Here is a 19,177-nt window from a genome sequence, read left to right on the forward strand (position 1 = left end):
CTACCGGGAGTCGTGTGGGTCACCTGACCTCATTCTTCAGAGATGTGGGAGAAATTAATAGCCAGCAGTCTAGTATTTGGGGTACTATACCACCACCAATAGTGTCATACAGTGTGCAGGACAGTAACAAGGTACCAGTCTAGTACTGTGATTCACTCACCCACCAGACTGGAGGGAGGTGAATAGGTATTGATGAGCATAGGATAACAATGTTTAGCAGTAGGGACCAGGTGTATATTTTTAGTAACTCTGGCAGTGGCCCTGAATGTTACCTCCAGAGTCCTTCCCATTGTACATGCTATTGAGGGTACCTGCATAGCTGTATTCAGTATATATCTGTAAAATCAATGAAAAAGAAAAACTCATTATTACAATGACTACTTTATATATTTAAACTTGTTCTGTCATCTAATGCTCTAATATTTAGACTTAGAAATCTAAAGAGTATGTTCATTGAAAGTCATGTGAGTGAAGCCCAGTTTTTGCCCCTCTTCCCATTGAACAGGAGACTCTAACTGCTTCACTGCTCCAGGGTGGGTCGTTTATGGACTGTTGTACTGACCCTCCCCAATGCACCAGGTAGATCGGTCCTAGCCATACCTTCTCATGTTCACCCCATAAAGGGAGCAAGTAGGGCCACCAGCACTCAGTTTAAATAATTCCCCCAAGCTTTGTTATTTTATTGCTATCCAGCCCCACATTGCATAGCCCCATACCTCTGTGTCACAGCTTAGTCAAAAGACTGAAGGAGTACTCACTGTACAGGAGATCTGCTTGTTGAAGGCTACCATCCAGTACCAATGGAAAAGGATGAGAAATCATAAACTATGTTTTTTTTAACATTCTGGCTTAAATATAATTAGTTCTTCATTCAATTTCTGTAGATTAATTGAATGGGTAAACTTGCTTTCAGAAGTTTTCACAACCATATCCGAGACATATTTATCAAACTTTCTAAAAAAAGGACAATTGGCGGGTTTGCCCATAACAACCAATCAGATTCTAGCTATCATTTTCTAGAATGTACTAGATAAATGATAGTTAGAATCGGATTGGTTGCTATGGGCAACACCTCCACTTTTCCTATTTAGAAGGTTTGATAAATCTACCCCATATATTTTTGAGAAATATATCCATTTAAATCTAAACAAAAACTTTATAAATAAATGAGTTAACTTTCTATTCTATTGTGAATTCCAGTAATCGCTAATGTCATTCTGACCCTTTCTAGTTGGATAACAACTCTCAAAAAATAGCCAAACAAGCTACATTCAATTCTATTTAATATCTTTAAATCTATACTCCCTCATTTCTAGCTATTATTTACTCAGGCCTCTATGTAGAAAGGGAATAAATAGCTCTAGCCTTTTGCTTATTTTCTCCTACATTTATTGGTATGTAAATCGCTTATTGCATCAAATGGCAGCAACTGCAGGGTTGAGCAAAGATTGTCTTATGATTGAAGAATAGGCTGGACAACAGTAGATGAAGGTGTGATTAGAATACAGGACTATTGTGCTTGGTACTGCAACCTAATGCAAATACATCATTTTGTTCTGTGGATAGAATACCTCTATCTAGATTTAAAGAGTGAACTCTGCACAAATTTTTGAAGGTTTATTGGGAGCATATAGAGCCTTTCTCAATACATAAATGACTTTACTTTTGCATGTCCTCTGAGGTGTTAGTAATAGGGCACCGACCATGACTTTCAATTGGAAGCCTTGCGTTTAATCATTATATATGAGACAGTGAATTTATGCACACTCGTAAACCAATATAATAAAAAATTTTAAATGGACAACTACGACAGATCACATAAAGACTAACTCATTGTTCTTTTATAGTCATGTCATAATTAAACCATAATTGAGCAGTATTATAGGGGGAAAAATTATAATTATTAATTAAGGTAGTGCTCAAAGAGTGACAATTAGCAGTTTTAGTCAATACACACACAAAGTAATTGCACTAGCATTTCATGATGTAGTTTACATCCTTCTAATAATTAATATTTCATTTTCTTCATGCATATTTTTCTGGTGAGCAAGCTGGGATCCATTATCTTTGCTGCTACAAATGCTACAACTTGGGCTGAATATTTGCAAATAAGTCCTCACAATTAAATATCTAATCCCACAGTTCCTGCTTGTGTTTGCAGCTATGTGATTTTAGATTTTGAATTGCTCTCTGGAGATTACCTTTCAACTTCTGGTGGCACAAACAGATGTGGGAGATCTGTTAACTTAGACAGAATGATCTTTCGTTCCAGTGATTTTAACTCTGGTTTTTAGTTGAGTAGAGAGGTGTTAGATATTGTTCTGTTAATTTCGGAAATGGGATTGTTCCTTCTGGTGCCAGATCTGAGGTGGTGTTGTTTGGTGATGTCCAAGAAGTTACTACAATTAATAATGTTACTTTAATGTCCTGGTGCCATCACTATGGAAATACAGAAAATTGTACCTCTGTTATTTGTCCGCCTCTCCTCCCTATCTTCCTTCTTGTTTTTAGTGTATGTCTATTGCTCCCTCACTTCTGCCTCACAACATTGGGGTCATGAGTTCAATTCCCGTCCATGGCCTTATCTGTGTGGACTTTGTAGGTTCTCCCCATGTCTGCGAGGGTTTCCTCCGTGTGCTCTTGGTTCCTCCCACACTCTAAAAGCATACTAGCAGGATTATGGGCTGCTATCAAAATGACCCTACTCTATCTCTCTCTGTCTGTGTCTGTGAGTGTGTGTATATGTATGTTAGAGAATTTAGACTGTAAGTTCCAATGGGGCAGGGACTGATGTGAGTGAGTTCTTTGTACAGCGCTGTGGAATTAGTGGCGCTATATAAATAGTTGATGATGATGATCTGTGACAACACCTGTAGCCTGCTCATGTGTTTTATCTGTGGTGCCACCTTGTTTTTCTTGTCGATGTTCCCACTACTAGCTCCCTGTTGTCACAGTTCAAGCAGGAATACAGCTAGGAGCCACGAATATGGTAAAAAACCCTCAATGTTTATTTGCTGAAGAGTAAAAACAGAATGTAATCATGAGCTTGCAGTAAATACCAGGTACATGGCTGATGCAGGTTAGCAGGAGGTAATATGAGCTTGCAGTAAATACCAGGTACATATCTGATGCAGGAAAGCAGGAGGTAATATGAGCTTGCAGTAAATACCAGGTACACGACTGATTCAGGAACACAGGAGGTAGGGAGAGATCCCAAGCAGCAAGTAAACCAGAAGGAAGCAACAACAAAGTAACAACAATAACCAGCAATGTGACAGGTATAAAAAGGGACACACCCAGGTGCCAGGGAATAATTGAAGAGCAGGTTAACCCATAATACACACAAGGAAGGCACAATAGCAGCACCTCTGGTGAATAGAGGTATTGCCACAATATATATATATATATATATATATATATATATAAATATATATATATGTATCTCACAATAATAAAGTCCAAAAGGCAGGAGCTGCCAGGTGAAGCAGCATGCAATGCAAGGCTTGCAGGCAGATCCTGACACCTGTACTTTAAAGGCTTCCATTGTGGCTTCAAACGGCTACTTCTTTTACAAAACGTCAATGTGCCTGATGCTAGTTGGATCTAAGGCTGTATTTTAGCATAAAATATACTTAGAAAGGCAAGATGGTGGCAGAATTGGTGGGCAAGCATGAGCCAATTACAATAAAGACGTTTTCATGTAATAGTGAAATAATCAGAGGTGGACAAAGCACAGATACACGCCTGTTAGGAGGCAAATCTGTTGCAGGTGCTCGACCCGTGGTGCGATGATATATGCTGATGATCATCATCATCATCAATACGGACCTTTACAGTGTAAAAAAATATATTTTAATAACCATTTATTTAAAAAAAAACGCATGACCTACACCCCCAAAAAAGTGATTTAAGCACCAGCGTTCACAACCTGGGCTGGTATTCACTAATGTAAGGGAACAAATAGTGTGGTGTTCTCCTGCAAAAGCCACAATCCGCACGGACAGCCTAGGCTGCTCACACAATAACAGGGAATCTTGCATAGTGGGTTCGCCCAGTCATGAGTACAATTTAGACCAATGAAAACCAATGTCTGATTTGTTTTTATTGGTTATACCACATATTTGCAAGATCATTATTAAATTAACCTCCCAGGGCACAGTGCTACATCTCACACACTCTGATTTTTACCAGCAGTAACATTTTAAATGAGAACTCCACCGAAATCTAAATATTTTGCTTTAGGCAGAGTAAAAAAAAAATGTAAACACTACTTGCTTTCCTACTGTGCTCCGCTCCTTTCACTGGATGCACAGGGGTCCCTGATGGGTCCATTGTTTATCACTCTTCTTCCCACTCATCCTGCTTAATAGTCAAGTAGATGTTGATGCCCATCCCTTGTGAACTTCCCATTCTTCTTTATTCCCTCCTTATGAACCTTAGACAGTCAACCATGCTCTTGCAACACACTCAAACTATACTCATTTAATGTGAAGATAGAGTTATCTGAGCAGAGCAGAGATACATTGAACCCTTTTGATTTATTCTGTAAGGTCTGTCTGTGTGTACATCTTTAAACATGCATATCTAAACATCTAAATTGTGTGCAGTAAACTGGATTTTTGTTAAAAAATAATATAAGAAAAAGAATGGTGGAGCACCAGCAATGGATAATAAAGGATATGGTTCAAGAGTTCTACTTGAATTCAGCTTGGAGTTGTTTAATATCATGAACAAAGAGAATTTAATAAAATATGTCTGTGAAATTCTGGATTCATTTTATCATGTGTTTGGCTCCTTTCCAACAGTCAAAAAGACTCTCACTTTCCGCACTCGTTGCTTTACTTGACTTGAACTTTGCTATGTACGTCGATTGTATCAGCCTTATGTTTATAACTGTAAAAGATATCTATAAACATTTAAATGGACTCTACAGCAGAAATGTTTTTACTCTAGAGGAGAAAATGATGATAGCTGTAATGTTTTTATTAACATGGAATCAGCTCCAAAGTAAATTTTGTACAAACACTTTAAAAATGCTCCCAGCAACTAACAAACTAAACTATAGAAATAGAAGACATTCCGAAATGTATGCTATTTATATCACCCTTCTACTATTTATATAGTTTAACATTAAGATGGTTTCATTCTTGAAATCAGTTTCTGCCCAGGTGTTGGTTAAATGATCTAACACATGAACAAAAACACACACACACTCACACACGATAATCTCAATAAACACAACATGCTGGGAGGTAGCAATGATAACCGTTGTGACACCGTTATGTTGTATATTTATATATATATATACATGTGTGTGTGTGTATATATATATATATATATATATATATATATTGCAACAAAAGACAGGCACGGCGCCTCAATGTGTATTATCAATTGAATATATATATAGGCGAATGTAATAAGCTGCGTACCATAAGGTTTTAGTAGGTCGTCTTAATCCTATATGGGAGACCCTCCTTCCAGGCTGTCCTCCCAATAAATCACAGCTCGGACAATGCAGGAAAAACAAAAGTAACATAGAGTAGTACGGTCATGGTATACATCACACTTCTTGTGAGCATGCACACCACCTGTTTAGGTTTCCTTATTGTGAGAAAAAACCATATATACCCAAAGTGGAGAATCATATACAGTATATTAGACACCCACGTGATGTATAATAATAAACTGCGTACCAGATGTTTTCTAGGTATAAGCATAGATAAATTCCTTGGATGATCAAATATATATTCTCTCCATCTAAACTTGCAGGGGATGTGTTTGAGGCCACGGGGGGCACCTTCCGCGGATGAGTCGACTTCCTGCGGGATTTGATTGCTCCAGGGGGTTAAGTCATAATTTTAAGATATGAATAAAAGCAAAAACCATAAAACACGTTGCTTCCTTAGTCACAGTTCTGCTGGTTACAGCGACGGGTCTCTGGTGTCTGCAGTCGCCACACTGTCAGCTTGTGTATTCCGCTGGTTTGAATGTAAATATCCGCCCAGTCCAAGCACACGGAACGTAGCTATGCAGGGGCGCGGGCTACACGCTGCTCTCTTTTTTTTCTCAATTAACTTTTTTATATATATATATATCTATAATATAAATGTCTAGTGGCATGTGTTAGTCTGTCTGTGTGTGTGTGGAAAAAATAAAACCAAGCTGCAGCGCCACCTGCTGGGCGGAGTTATACACTGACCTACTAAATTCTTAGTGTGTGTGGAAAAAAAAAATGTCCTGAGTGCTTCTAAGCCGGTCCCACTGTTGCAGTACACCCACCATTAGAAAAAACTCATAGGCATTCTTTTGTAAGGATGGGACGCCATGGGAGAGAACTACAAGGGGGTAAATGTATCAAGGTCCGATTTTTTCAGTGTGTTAAAATCGCGGCAAATCGCAGGTGATTACCCGCGATTTTTGCAAAAAGTTCAAATGTATTAAGCTGCAATTTTTATCCTGATCTTCAAAATCGCTGGTCACCTCTGGCGATTTGCTGTGATGTCAAACACTTCTGTTTAGTTAACTCTCCTGTGTTGGAGCTGCGTGATTACTAATCCCATCACTGTTACACTGTTCTGCAATACAGGTGTTAAAACTGTAAAAAATAGATAAAAGTAAAAAAAAAAAGCGTGGGGTCCTCCCTCTATTCACTAATAACCCTAGTGCTGACAGACTACTGCTGGTTCCGTGAAATCGGGTAAAAAATTTGCGTGGTACCCCCCCGATTTTCACTGAATCAGCGCTCGGAAAACCAGCCGGGGTTGGTGGCACTATAGCAGGGGGCCACGCGTCAGGGGTCCCCCTGCCATAATGACAACCAACCCCAGGCTGTTCAGCACTGGGTTGGATTCCCTAGGGAGTTGGGTCCACGGAAAAAAATGAGCAGGCCCCCCCTCTAGGGACACCCAGCCCATTGTTGATAGCACTAGGGCTCTTCCTACACACTGGGCAGTGGGTGTAGGGTAATAAACGGCGATATAAGTGTAAAAAAATAAACAGATGCCATTTTGTTTTGTGGAGCTACAAGTCACAGATAGCCAGGGTGCCATAAACAGTGTGGGCATGCTGATACTTGTATAACTACAAGCACCAGCATACCCATGGCAGCCAGGGCATGTTGGCACTTGGAGAACCACAAGTGCCAACATGCCCTGACACCCACGGCTGACTTTGACCTGTAGTTCCAGAATACAAAATGTTAAATAAATCACCACATCCTCATTAAAACCACATACATTTAATAAAAATAATAAAAACCCAATAAAGACACTAAACACCGTCATTTATACCACATATTTTTATTAAAAATAATAAATGTTCTTATACTCAACACTGATGTTTTTTCCGCGGACCCCACTCCCTTGAGAATCTAGGCCAGCGCTGAACAGCCTGGGGTTGGTTGTCATTATGGCAGGGGGAGCGTGAAAATCGGGGGGACTCCATGCTAATTTTTTTCCCTGATTTTCACGGAACCAGCAGCAGTCTGGCAGCACTAGGGTTAATAGTAAATAGAGGGGGCACCCCACGCTATTTTTTTTTAAAGTGTTATCTATTTAGGCACACAGTGTAACAGTGATGGGTTTACAGAACACGCTGCTAGAAAGTTAGCGATTTTGACAGAAACACAACTCTGGCGATTTTACATGAAATCTCAGGTTCATACATCTGCAAGTTTCAACTCTCCCGAGAAATTCACTGGATTTGCAAAATCGCACCTTGATACATATACCTCTAGGTGTTTGAAAGAAGTGTTCTCAGGTGTCGAGAAGAGACTGTCCCCATTAGTGCGCTGGTGGGTGTGATTGTGAGGACATTTAAAAAGACAACCTTCCTTGTCTCAGGCCTCAAAATTCCAGGTGGACAAAACATGTGCAGATGTCTCTTTCACAGAGATGTGCTCCTCGCGAAGTTCACGCCAATCTACAGCCTTTTCTTCCATATCATATATATTAGGTAATACAGACTTCTTAAACCATATATCCATCTTATGTGACCCCTTTTATGTTTTTTTGATAATTTGATAACCATTTTACTTTTTCCATTGCCGCCTTACCTTGTTTACCCACTTGGAGAATGCTGATTGTCACCAGTAGAAAAAATTATACTTTGCTCTTTAACCAAGATTTTTTGCCATTTCACAGACATCCAACAGAGCGCCATTGCTGTAAAACAGTGCACAAACTCCACCCATTTCAGTGATTTATCTCAGTTCCCAATTCTAGGTTGACTTTGGTCACAAATGGTTTGAGGGACAGTTGGAATTATGTCTGCAGGAAGCAAGCTGACAATTCTTATTAATATTAGTTTGCCAGTGTGTAATTACCATAGTTGGAACCGAACTAAATTTACTGACAATGAAAATATAAATAAACTGTTTACTGACCAAAAATATAGTGACATCCTAATAACACTACTAAGAGATCGCTGTACCCCTGACTAGGGTGTGAGTAGCGTTGTTTACCTATGGCTCCACTATTTTTAAGACCAAAACAGAAAATACCCATGTCACGTGAAGTCTACCCTACTCCTCTAGTACAGAAAACAATGAAGATTCTATAGGAAGCCTTTAACACTAATCTTGATAAGCTAAATGCATCTGGAGTCTGGATTCTAGAGAAATAGGGGAAGTTATAGATTTGTTTGTTAGGGGGCTTCTTTCTGTCTCTGGAAAACTGGGAAACATGGGAGACCTTTGTGAGACCATATTTCCAATTACACTGTCCATATTGTCAGACTTTCTTTGCTTTACATATTTTTAAAATTATAATTTGTCAGTAACATAAAATAATTCTGTCATTACCTCCTTCTTGACACAGCACATGTAGTACTCTCTACATATGTTATAGCTTCAGTGGCGGCACTACCATTGGTGCGGCAGTTGCAGTGCACCAGGGCCCATGGAGATAATGGGGCCCACTATGAAATACTTTTGTACAGCTCAGTACAATCATCAACAATTGATGGTGATAATGATGATCCTTCACTTACTACACTGCTATGAAATACTTTTCCCCAGTTCAGTACAATACTTGTCTAGTGAGCAGTGACTTGTGACATAATATACAGGTTCCTTTCCGTTACATTAATTAGATCTGCAGAGTGCATGCAGTGTTAATTCCACTTCTAATGGTTTTGTATTACATTTAAGAACAAGATTACCATGGTTTTTGTCAGTGACATAAACTCAAGCAAATTAAAAAATGTTCTTCACTCTATGGGACATTGGCACTGTGACAACCAAATCCCAAATGGGGAAATCGTGTGCAAAGAATTTAATTGAAGTCAATTGGAGCTAAAGGAACAATAAGTCAAATCAATGTTTTGTTTGATGTTCTTTTTAAAAATGGTCTAACAATGGTATTCACTGAGGTTTTGTTTAGTAAGCTGATCATTTGATTTTCTACAAGAGTTCATTATTTACATTACATCTAGAAATTAATCTAGAACAATACTAGTACAATCACTAAATCAATCTGGGGGAGAGCAGGATAATGCCGCATTTGTTGTATTTACAGTTTAAATAGGTTACTGCCACATACTGCCAGACAAGATCACAGAACGACATACATAAGAATTAGGCAGCAACTACATACAATAAAGGTTTTGCATTTTCATTGTTTCTTTTAGAGTACAAATCTAAAATCTGGCAGTACGTCTGCGTCTATCGTCACCAATAAATATTTTCGGATGTGAACAGTGTGGTTCCAAAGCACAAAAGAGATTTAATAGCAAATAAGCAGCAAAATACAATAAGAATGTTACAAAGTATAACCGATACATACGCAGCGCACCCTGGATCCAGGAACAGTCATCAAAAGCTGAAGTCTGTTGACAAAGAGACTGTTCCGGTACCAGAGGCCAATTTATATACAGTTACATACAGTCACAATCATACACAGATAACACTAAGAAAGTTCTTCATTGGTCCAGGGTTTACGATGTTCCAGTAAAATGCTGGTCATAGGTCAGTTCAATCGATCCTTTGTCCAAAGGTGGGGGCAACTCACTCCAACTGTTGCATACGTGTCTACCCACCAAAAAAAACAGTTTAAACTGACCCATTACCAGAGTGCTTTTTAGTATTAATCTCATATTATTCATAACTAGCGATCGTTATGTGTGATTTATAAATGCAAAGATGAGACAACAATGCACCTATTTAAGCTGATATATGTTTAGTGTATGACACATCAGTGAAGATTTTGTTGGTAAAGATATAAAATCAGCATGTTATTTATACTAGTGATGGGCAGGTCCGGTTCCCCGAGAACCGAACCCACCCGAACTTTGGGTATCCGAGCACCGAGCTACTCAGCTCAGTACTCTCCCGCCCGCTCCGAATCCAAATCGAGGCCGAACGTCATCGCGACATCGTCGGATCTCGTGGCTCGGTTCTCGCGATACTTCAAGATTATAAATACACGCCTTCACAGCAATCCATTGCCATTTGACAGAGGGAGAGAGCAGGGTGTAGTCACAGGCTGATTAGAGCAGGGACAGAGAATACAATATTCTTATTCCAATTGCTGTAACAAAAATCACTAGAGAAGAGAGGAGGATAGAGGTTTATTTTATTTTATTTTAATATTTGGCACTCCCCAGTGCTTTTGGGGTGTCCCCCATAATTGTGCATAAATATTTCTGGCTGTCAAAATTACTATCTGTCAGCAGTATCTACCAAATATTTTTTAGCACTCCCCAGTGCTTTTGGGGTGTCCCCCATAATTGTGCATAGATATTTCTGGCTGTCAAAAGTCATATCTGTCAGCAGTATCTACCAAATAATTTTTAGCACTCCCCAGTGCTTTTGGGGGGTCCCTCATAATTGTGCATAAATATTTCTGGCTGTCAAAAGTCATATTTGTCAGCAGTATCTTACCAAATAATTTTTACCACTACAAGTGCTTTGCGCTCAGAATGGATTCAAAGCAGTCCACATATGATCAGAATGAGCAACCAGGTTCTGTCACCAGTCCTGATGTTAGTGTTCCCAGTATGTCATCTGGGCAAGGCGATGTCAAACTACACAGTGTTTCGAAATCAATCCAAAAAACAAAAACCCCAAAAAAATTTACTCTGTTGAAGCGAAAAAGAAGTGTTACTGAGCAAAAGTTAAGTGGCGATAAAAAAAAAATTGCCAACATGCCATTCTACACATGCAGTGGCAAAGAGAGAATGAGGCCTTCACCTTTGCCTATTAGTGGCAGATCCAAAAATGTTACCGAGCCTACAAGTGGTGCACAACTACTGTTACGCGTCAAAGCCGAGCTGCAAGATAACAGTAAGGCATTAGAGGATAATGTTTGCTCTGAATCAGAAATGACACCAATCCCTGTGGAGAGTCCATCCAACAGTGGGATGTCTAATCGTGACCATTCTGTTAGTCTACCCATAAAGAAGGGCCTTTTCAGCAGTTCTGCTGATGTGTGTCTGAACAGCCCGAGTGTAGCCGGTGATACACCAAGTGAGGATGACACTTTGTCTATAGAAGAGGATGTGGGGGAGATTTGGGTATCCGACGATGAGGATGCGGTTGAGTGTGTAAGTCCTGCAGCAGTGTGGCACCAGTGGGAGCAGTTCTGGCACATGAGGTTCTGGCACCAATATGCACTTTCCAAACACAAGCAGGGATGACGCAGGTGGTAGACCACAACAGTTTGACATCTGGGCTGGTTTGAAGGATTTGTCAAAAAAATGTGTGACCTAGACCATAACTCCAACCAATCCTACTATTAACATGCAAAGGATGGTGGAGGGCCTATCAGGGATTAAACTGTATTTTTCCTAATTTTCACTAATAATGTTTGGGTGTAATATACACCCAAAGACGAGTGCTCAATTGCTAAGAGTCATTGATGAAGAGGAAGACAAGCAGGCTTGTCTGTAGAATTTGCAGGCAAATTGTGCTGCGTTATATAGGTAACACCCAAAGAGAAGAGCTCCATTGCTCCATTGCTAATTGTAATTGCTGAAATAGAAATAATAGGGCTGACAGTCTTGGTCTAAATCTGCAGTTACATTTTATTGTACCATAGCTCACTGCGAAACAGGAGAGGTGGCAAGGTTTAGTGATAGTCTTCCATAAACAATACTTATTCATCCCAGCATCATAGAAGTCTGTGTAGTATGATGTAATTGCAGATAATGGCCTTCCAAAGGGAATGACTACTTGATTTTAGGGCAGAGCTGTCACGATTTTTGGGCAATTCTTTTACAGCACAGCAAATATCAAAATGTTGAGCGGACTCATCTGCATCACCACTGGGTGTCTTGGGAAAGCAATTTTTTTTACAAGCAGTTGCCAGAGAAACTGAAGGAGAAGACGTCCAAACAAGATGTTGATAAATCTGGGATCCTTGCAAAGAAAATTAAGTATTTAATCTACAATTAAAATATAGTTAGCACATTTACTTTGTTTTATTGCACACTATAATTTTCTGTTGCACCTTTTCAAAATGTATTATTAAGGCAATCACTTGACTCAAGCTAACCGTGTCTGCACTTTCTTCACAGGTAACTACTTTGCTGGACTAAAGCATATTCCCCTCAAATGCTAGTCTTCTTGCAGCTGCTGCATTCTCCTACATGCTGTTGCAGAAACCAGATATTGACCATAAATGTTTCTGAACACAAACAGCATCTCCTGCATGTCATTTTTAAAAAGTTCTGTAACATCAAGTTGATAGTGTGTGCAAAACAGGAAATGTGATGGAATTCAACCCCGCTGTAATGCTTCACCAATATTGGGGTCGTAATCAGAAATGACATATCCTCAGGAGAGTCCAAGCAGGATTAGCCATCTTTCAATGACATCCCTTAGTTTTTGGAACAGTTTGTCAGCTGTATGCCTCTTACTGAAGCCGCTGATACACAGAGTAGCCTACTTCTCAAAAATGTGACGTACCTGGGTACATGCTGCTGCTGTCCATGCTGGGGAAGGCGAATGACCAACACAGTGGGCTTTCACAGTCATATAATCTTTAGTTTGCCCAGTTCCGCTTGTCCACATATCTGTGGTTAAGTGTACAGAGGGTAGAATGCCATTTTGTCGCCCAATTATAAAATTTTTAGGAACTTTCCGGTACAGGAGAGAATTAGCTTTTCTAGTAAAATGGTATAGTGATGATGTTTGCTAACAGGGACAGAACACCTCAATTAAATGTCTTAAACCAAGTGTATTAATAGTGGACATTGGACGCAGATCTAACACTAGCATAGTATCCAGGGCGTCTGTGATCCACTTTGCGACTGGGTGACAGGTTTCATTCTTGCTTCCTCTTGCAGAGGATTGTTTAACTGCCAATTGTTGGTTCAGGGGATATTGATTATGAAGGTGTTGGGGGAAAAGATTGCAGGTGCTGAGATGTAGATGAGAGAAGGGAGGTAGATTATGCTGGACTGCTTGTTGTTATTTTTTTTAACTGAAGTTTCTGATTTTCCCAACAGTTTTCCAAGAACTCGCTGGAAAATGACGAAACATGGATGAGGATCCCAGATGGTTAAGGTTCCTACCTTTACTGAGTGTGGCTATAAAAACGCTACAAATGGATAGACAACTCTTGCCAGGATTTGTGTAAAAATAATTCCACACTTAAGAGGTGGATTTTTGGTCTTATGCCCAGGCATGACAATGGCCTTTTTGTTATCACTGGCAAGAACTGCAGCAATTTTTCTTTTCAAGTGTATGAAAATCATATTGTGACATAGGAGGTGGTCAAAATTGAATAAAAAAGACTGGAAATTAGTGTTACTGAGGTTAATAATAATGTAGCTACAAAATAATACCTAAATTATGTTATTTTAGCACCAATAAATGTAATTTTTTTAACAAATTGCAAAACAAAGCCAACCAAAACCAAAACCAAAACACGCAAGGGCGGTTTTGCAAAACCGAATACAAAACCAAAACACGGGGGTCAGTGACCATCTCTAATTTATACTCATGGAATGTTGCCGTAAAATGAAAGACAAATCTTTCTCCCCGAAATAAAAATGTTAGCTTTGGAACAATTTTTGATCATCCATAAAACTGCATTCTGAGCTAATACAAGCTAATATATTGAAGCACTTATAAATAAATTGGGAACACTTGTTGAAAATCACGTAAAAAATATGAAATTGTTATAAATATGGTGCGCTTCTTAAGTTGGTATTAGACTGCTGTTAAATTGAACTCTCAATATTTTTTTGATGAGAATTGTGCAGATAATATATCTCTAAATTCCAAGAGTTAAAAGCCGGTATTTCAGGATCTTTTTTCCGCGTGAGTAATCCATAGGAATGAAACACAGGTGCCATGAATAATTGAATGCTGTTAGTAGAAGAATTACTGTATACTTTTATGCATTTAGAATAGTGGACATATGTATAAATATAAGATCTACCGTATAATGGTGTATATAAATACGAAGAATTATTTTACTTGTTTAACTTATGAAGCTTGGGACATTTATATTATGTTGATTGGATGAGTCTTTTGATTGGTCCTAGGATGTATAAAAAGTAGCGGTGAACCACTGAACAACTCACTTTGAAAAGAACCAGTACGGGTTCGAAACGCGTTGGTGGACATATAGTGATTCACGAGGGAGTCCTACACCCACCTGGAGTCTGTAGACGGCCCGGCGCTTACTGAGCTGGAGATACATCACTACCGTTTGATAGCTCTAACAGTCCTCAAGAATCCGGGTAGGAGTAAACTTGCTACGGACACTAGAGGATTCGGTTGCTTATATATTTTATATTTTTTATGCATATACAGACTATTGTATAGAGAATTAAAAGTTTTATAAAGGTAACACACTATGCGCTCGATATATACTTTTATCTTTCATGTGTGATGCATGTTATCGAGCGCACGCCGGAGAATCAAGAAACAATGAATGACCTTGATTGACTACTGATTTGAGCCAAAAAGTAAGCAGTCTGTAAGGGGTTTTAACCCCGACAATACATAATATGGAAATCACATACATGGTGATAATTAAAAGGCTTCTTAACTGCACCTATGTAAATCCCACATGTGGTGGTAATTAAGGGTGTTTTCTAACTTTTACACTCATTCCCTGAAGGTTTCCTACTTTGGGCTTATATCTACTAAGAGTGGTACTTATAGAATTTATTTCTCTCTTTTTTCCTATGCCTGTGGAAAACATCGGAGAAACTCGTTGCAGGATTTGGCTTGTTGACATTGGATATTGGAAACATTGAGGATATAAATCCAGTTTCATTATTGTTCAAGATTTTAGAGGACAATTGATATATATATACTGAATTTGAATATTGTATTTCATAACTTTCGGCATACAATCCAAAGAGAGCTTCTAATTTATATAGATATACACATTGTTGAATTTAGATTTATCATACTGTCTAAATGAAAACTGGATGTGTTGCCAATAGCAACCAATCAGATTCTAGCTATTATTTATCTAGAACAGTAATGGGCAACTTGAAATAGGTGGAGGGGCCTTCAGCCTTCAAAGAGAAGTTGGCTGCCCCCATTCTGCCTCATTCTCTGCTTATCAAGAGAATAAGATTGAGAGCAGCTGGCTGGGGGCTACAGGTGAAGGCTTGGCATGCTGCTTGTTGCCTACAGCTGATCTAGAACGGTCTAGAAAATGATAGCTAGAATATGATTGGTTGCTATGGGCAACACGTCCACTTTTCCTCTCTAATAGGTTTGATAAATCTACCCCTCAGTCTTTTAAGCATTTACAAATTAATGTTATCGCCTTGCTCTCAAATCAGCTTATCTGAAGGTACTGTTACCTCATTTTAACCTTTCCCATAACACTTACATAGTGGAGTTCTAAGAAATACATAAAAAATTGTACCGAAAGTCTATCTGTGGCAGTCTTCGGCTGGGTACACACTACAGAAATTTTCTCCAGATCTGTTATCTATACAGGGCCGACGCTACCATTAGGCAGCCTTAGGCATGCCTAGGGTGCCGGCCTTTGGGGGGCGGCACTGAGGCCAGGGACCTAATAATCATTGTTAAATTAATGCGGGCGGTGTGATCACCCAGGGCAGATCGCCCGTCCGCAATAGTGCGGTGCTGCTACAGTGAAGCACCTAATTTTAAAAGCTTCCCAGGCATGGCCGGCTTCTGGCAGCGTCGTGATGTCACAACGCTGCCAGTGTAGAGGAGCCGACAGGAGAGAGACAGGCGAAAGAAACAAGCAGCAAGAATCAAGAAACTAGAGGCGGGCAAGAAGAGAAAGGAAGAAAAATGAAGAAACTAAGGTGAGTACAGAAAAGAGGAGGAAACAGAAAACAGAGGAGGAGGAGGAGGAGGGAGGAGGGAGGGGGGAGGGGGAGTCGATGCTGTACAAAGGAGAGAGAATGGAGACTGCAGAAAGAGGGGAGAATAAAGGCTACAGAAAGGGGGGACAATGAATGCTATAGAAAGGGGGCAGAAATAGATGCTATAGAAAGGGGGGAGAATGGTGGCTACAGAAAGGGGGAGAATGGATGCTACAGAAAGGGGGGAATGGATGTTATACAAAGGGGAGGGAGAATGGAGGCTATAGAAAGGGGGGGAGATTGGAGGCTATAGAAACGGGGGAGAATGAATGCTATAGAAAGGGAGGGAGAATGGATGCTATAGAAAGGGGGAAGAGTGGATATAGAAAGGGGGGGAGAATGGATGCTATAGAAAGGGGGGGAGAATGGGTGCTATAGAAAGGGGGGAGAATGGATGCTATAGAAAGGGGGTAATGGATGCTATAGAAAGGGGGTAATGGATGCTATAGAAAGGGGGGAATGGATGCTATAGAAAGGGGGGAATGGATGTTATAGAAAGGGGGGGAGAATGGATGCTATAGAAAGGGGGAAGAGTGGATATAGAAAGGGGGGAGAATGGATGCTATAGAAAGGGGGGGAGAATGGATGCTATAGAAAGGGGGGAGAATGGATGCTATAGAAAGGGGGGGATGGATGCTATAGAAAGGGGGGAATGGATGCTATAGAAAGGGGGGGAATGGATGCTATAGAAAGGGGGGGAGAATGGATGCTATAGAAAGGGGGGGGAGAATGGATGCTATAGAAAGGGGGGAATCGATGCTATAGAAAGGGGGAGGGAGAAAGTATGCTACAGTTTTTTACTATTTGGCTCTCCTTTGTTGCTTTCTATTAGTATAATTAATTTTACATCTGCAGAATACATTAACAAATGCAAATAATTATCGAACGGTCTAGATTATCTATATAATCTACATTACCTTTCTTTATTTATTTGCATGTGTTAGTATATTTAATATTACATCTACAGAATACATTAATAGACATCAACAGAGGAGAGCCAAGTAGTCGGCAAATACTAAAAAAATAAATGGTTGCTCAACCATTAAGCATTAAGATGTTTATTAAATGTTTGTAGGCAAGAGGGTTTATGGAAAAAAAATCTGGTTTGCAAGGAGGTATGTGAGAGGAAAGCAGTTTGGCAAATGAACATGTTTGGGAAAAGCAGGTGGACAAGGAGGGCATTTTAAAGAAAAGCTGTTGGGCAAAAAGCTGGCTAGGGCGCTTAGGACAGCGGTGTATGTGAGAGGTAAGCTGGTGGGCAGGGGGGCATGTGAGTGAAGCTAGTGTTATGTGGGTATTGACAAAAGCTGATGGGCAAGGGGTGGCATATGTGAGAATAGCTAGTGGGCAGATGGGCATGTGTGAGAAAAGTTATGGGGCAGCTGGGGACATGTCAGTGTATAACAGGTGAGTAATGTCAAGTTTTTTTTTGTTTTGGTCTGAAATATGACATTTGGAGCCTCCCCTCTAGATATCCTGCCTTTTCTCCTGGGCAGCAGTGAAGCCTGCACAGTATTCTGCGTCAGACATCAGTTCATCTAGACATCAGTGCATCTGGACATCAGTACATCTGGACATCAGTTCATCTGTACATCAGTTCATCTAAACTGCAGCCTTACCTGCCAGCCACAAAGAGGTAAGAGTTATTAATTTTATTTTAGAAATGTCAAATGTGTTAGGGGCTGGACAGTGAGATTTTTGGGGAGGAGAAAGGACGGAAAGTTTAAGTTTTGCCTAGGTCACCAAACAACCTTCCGCCGGCCCTGTATCTATAACATTTTTACAGCGACTGATAAAAAAAAATGTCCGATCAGCATGCCGCTTCATGTGTACACACTACACATATTTTACAAGATTTAATTTCAGATCTGTGCTCTTCACCTGTCATAACCATGGCTGAAAAGATTATGACTCAGTAAACTTGATGGAGATCTTGATCATGAGCGCATACACACTGCAGAATTGGAACAACATCATTACATCCTCGAAAGATTTTAAGTTTGGTTTAAAAAACAAATGAAATGATAGATCTAGAATTCTGTTTTACGGGGGCAATTTAGTCCCACCCCCGTTTGACAGTAAGCAAGCCTGCAGCTGCACACTGTGCAGGTCCGTTTGGCAGAGATAGGCAGGGAGAGTATTTAAAACACAATCAGAGCAGCCGGGCATGACTCTCTGCTCCCTGTCTCTGCCAAACGGACCTGTATAAAGTGTGCAGCCGCAGACAGCAAGCTCTTGCCCCTCCCCCCCCCCCCCTCGCCCTGGCTCTGCCAGTGGTTTGGAATGATAATCGTTCATCGTTGCAGTGTACACACTAATGCAATATTGATCCGAGTCATTTATCGGGTGATTGGCCTCATAATCGGCAGGAAACCCTGTAGTGTGTACCCAGCCTTAAAGAAATCAGAAATTAAACAGCCAATTTGAAGAAACACCATTGTTCTGGTTGTCTTTACAGGTAAAGACCTTCTCCTTATGTGTGTGGTAACAATTTCACACACTGTCTACCTCTACCTGCACCACAGACGGAGACAATCAGACAATTATTTGGAGGGGAGAAGTTGGGAGGCAGAATAAAGGGGAGGTAGCAGAAGGCACCACCAAGGACCACTCTTTGGCACTGTGCAAACAAATGCCTTACACAGAAGGGTCTGTAAGCGAAGGCAGAGTAAAGAACTGTAGAGCTTAGTGTCCCTTTAAACGTCTTCATGAATGGATTGACTTTCAAGGTGATTACATAAAAAATTATTTAAAATTACATATATTTTCTCATATCAACAACAATTGTACAATGGCCAAACAATTAACTCCAGTTTCCTTTCACCCCTGAAGGTTATGGCAAATTAAGACATAAACGTGACTCTAC

The 19,177-nt window shown here is 40.0% G+C and overlaps 1 protein-coding gene across 1 annotated transcript in view; it reads left to right on the forward strand.

The window, feature by feature from the left end:
- The window catches only part of PDE1A (phosphodiesterase 1A), a 242,019-nt gene that overhangs the window by 56,932 nt on the left and 165,910 nt on the right, over window positions 1-19,177 (forward strand). The gene's annotated exons all lie outside the window — the stretch shown is intronic.

This window comes from Mixophyes fleayi, chromosome 7 (genome assembly GCF_038048845.1).
Source record: "Mixophyes fleayi isolate aMixFle1 chromosome 7, aMixFle1.hap1, whole genome shotgun sequence".
Lineage (NCBI taxonomy): Eukaryota > Metazoa > Chordata > Amphibia > Anura > Limnodynastidae > Mixophyes > Mixophyes fleayi.